A 2,445-nucleotide genomic window follows, 5' to 3' on the forward strand; every position below is an offset into this window, starting at 1 on the left:
CTAACAAACCATTTTGCTCTCTCTTTCCCAGCCAGATCTTTTATAAGGGGGTTGGAGGAGGGCAAACAAGGTGTCAGCGAAAGCCTTTGAAATTCAACAGTTGCCTCCAAGGGGGAAGGGTAGTTGCTTGCTTCTTCCTGGTACAGATGTCTCCAAGAGGTCATCTGCTTACTCTTAGGTGCCAAGATAGGCCTTATCTGTAGTTACTGAAACAAAAACTTAACATACACATTACTTGCTAGATTTATGACTATTTACCTTAAGCTAAATTTTCCCAAGTCTTAAGCCCCTATCAAAACTATCAAAAAATTAAGCTCAGAGGAAAAGATTTTTTAAAAAAGAATGTAACAGTATACTTACCTGGCAGGGGAGATACCATGATCAGGTAGATGGTTTTCCCAGGGTGAGGCTCACCCATTGCACTCCAAGTGTGCTGACCCTTACGATTTCCCCAAATTTGGGAAATTCAACTGCATAATTTGTGTGTGTGTGTGGGGGGGGGGAGTGTTACAGGGTGCAGCCAAGAGGGGGGACCCCAAATAAGCATTTGAAATGGGGTCCAGAACTCAAGGTGTCCAGGAGATTTTAAGGTGTCTTCACCCCTCCCCCCACAGGTGTGAGTTGGGGGAAGGGGCACACAGAGCAAGAACATGCAGGGCAGCTTTGCAGCTAATCCATGGCATGGTCAGTTAGCATACCTATAGCCTTTGGCTGGTCACTTAGATATGCTAAATAGCTATGGCCATGCTCAAGGCCAGGGGGATGGAAAGGGATCTCCCCCCCAAGATGTGACTGGGGGGCAGGTCCCTTGAGTTACAGTGCCTGCGTGGGAGCTGGGAGAAGATTGGCTCCATGACATGGGGTCACACCTGCCCAGACCCACGATGGCGACCAGAAAAGCTGGAGAAGACAGCAGATTGAGGGCAAGTGTGCCCAAGTGTAGGAGGAGTCGGAAATGGGGCTGCAGAAGAAGATTGGCGAGGGGGATTTAAACCCAGACACGGCAGCCGTTGAGGGGGAACCACGCAGCTTTGGACAGAGTGGGGACTCTCCCCTTCCTGCAGCCCTGAGGAGGGAGAACCAAGCGGCTTTGGCAGAGTGGAGACTCCCGCATCCCAGAGGAGGAGAACCACGCGGCCTTGACAGAGTGGAGACTCCAGTGGCCCTGGGAGAGAGGACCACGTGCCTGTGCCAGAGGGGACCCCCACAGCTTTAGAAGGGGGAACCACCACCTGGTTTTAGCAGAGATCCCGGCGACTCAGCCGAGGGTGCCAGGAACCCAGGGAGGTCTCCCAGTCGAGATGGAGGACTAACTAAGAACCAGAGGACTGCCTGAGCCATGGACTTCGTTTTCCTTTCCTGAGATATGGTACTCTGAACTGGGCAAAGGGGGAAGGAAGGAAAGACTGTGTGTTTGTGGGTGTTTTTAGGGACCTTAGGATTTTTGATAAAGACATTAGGTCACTACTTTAAGTTAGTATAGCATTAAATAAACATTTCCTTTCCTTTTCACGAATCTCTGGCATTGAGAGACGTCTTTCCTCTGGCGGCGGACATAACGGACCCGGGGCCTTCTTTCAATAATAGTATATCGTCCCAGGCACCCCCCCTTGTTGTGTTCTGTAACAGGAGGACTGCGTTCGCACTCTCCCCTGGTAAAAAACAATAAAAAATGAAAATGAATACAGCAACTTAATATGGCTTCAAATGCATCATGCATATAATTAGAATCTCAGAATGGAAGGGTTGGAGATTCAGACAAAAATGTTTTATGGAAACAGTGGCTGAATTTTTATCATGTATGGAAACTACCCACTAACAGATCAAAGCTCAATAAACCCCAGGTAAAAGAAATAGGAAGATACACACAACCAAGCACATCTCACTAAGATGTAAATGGAAAATTAGCATGTGAAAAGATGCTCTCTAGTGATTAGTGATTATTGGGGAAATAAAAATTAAAATCATACTGAAAAACCACTTTATACCTACTAAATGATAAAATTAAAGACTTCCAATACAAAATGTTGACAAAGATACAAAGTAACTTTCATACATTTCATGTAAGCATTGTAAAATGGTACAGCCAATTAAGAAAATATGTAAAGTCATATAATATTAAATGCTTACCATACCTTTCAGTAGTCCCACTCTTGTATTTAGTTATGAGAAATAAATTCCTATGTCCACATAAAGACTAATAGAGCAGATCTTTAAAGCAGTATTACTTACAACAAACAAAAACTAGAAACAATGTCCATCAATTGGTGTGTTAATAAATAAATTATAATATACCCATTCATTGGATTGGTAATATCAAGGACCAAACTACAGATTCAGGGGACAGGGCCAAAGAATGTCAAAAACATTATGCTAACTGAAAGAAGTCAGACACAAAAGCACTTGTTTCACACTTACTCCTGGCCCTGCACAAAAGATTACATA

The 2,445-nt window shown here is 44.5% G+C and overlaps 1 non-coding gene across 1 annotated transcript; it reads left to right on the forward strand.

The window, feature by feature from the left end:
- Positions 1-352: 352 nt before the first annotated feature.
- LOC123822880 lies at positions 353-514 on the forward strand. Its single transcript, XR_006786443.1, has one exon. It is a non-coding gene; the product is annotated as a U1 spliceosomal RNA (small nuclear RNA).
- Positions 515-2,445: the final 1,931 nt, after the last annotated feature.

The sequence above is a fragment of the Phyllostomus hastatus genome, unplaced genomic scaffold (genome assembly GCF_019186645.2).
Source record: "Phyllostomus hastatus isolate PE091 unplaced genomic scaffold, TTU_PhHast_1.1 phas_contig_449, whole genome shotgun sequence".
Lineage (NCBI taxonomy): Eukaryota > Metazoa > Chordata > Mammalia > Chiroptera > Phyllostomidae > Phyllostomus > Phyllostomus hastatus.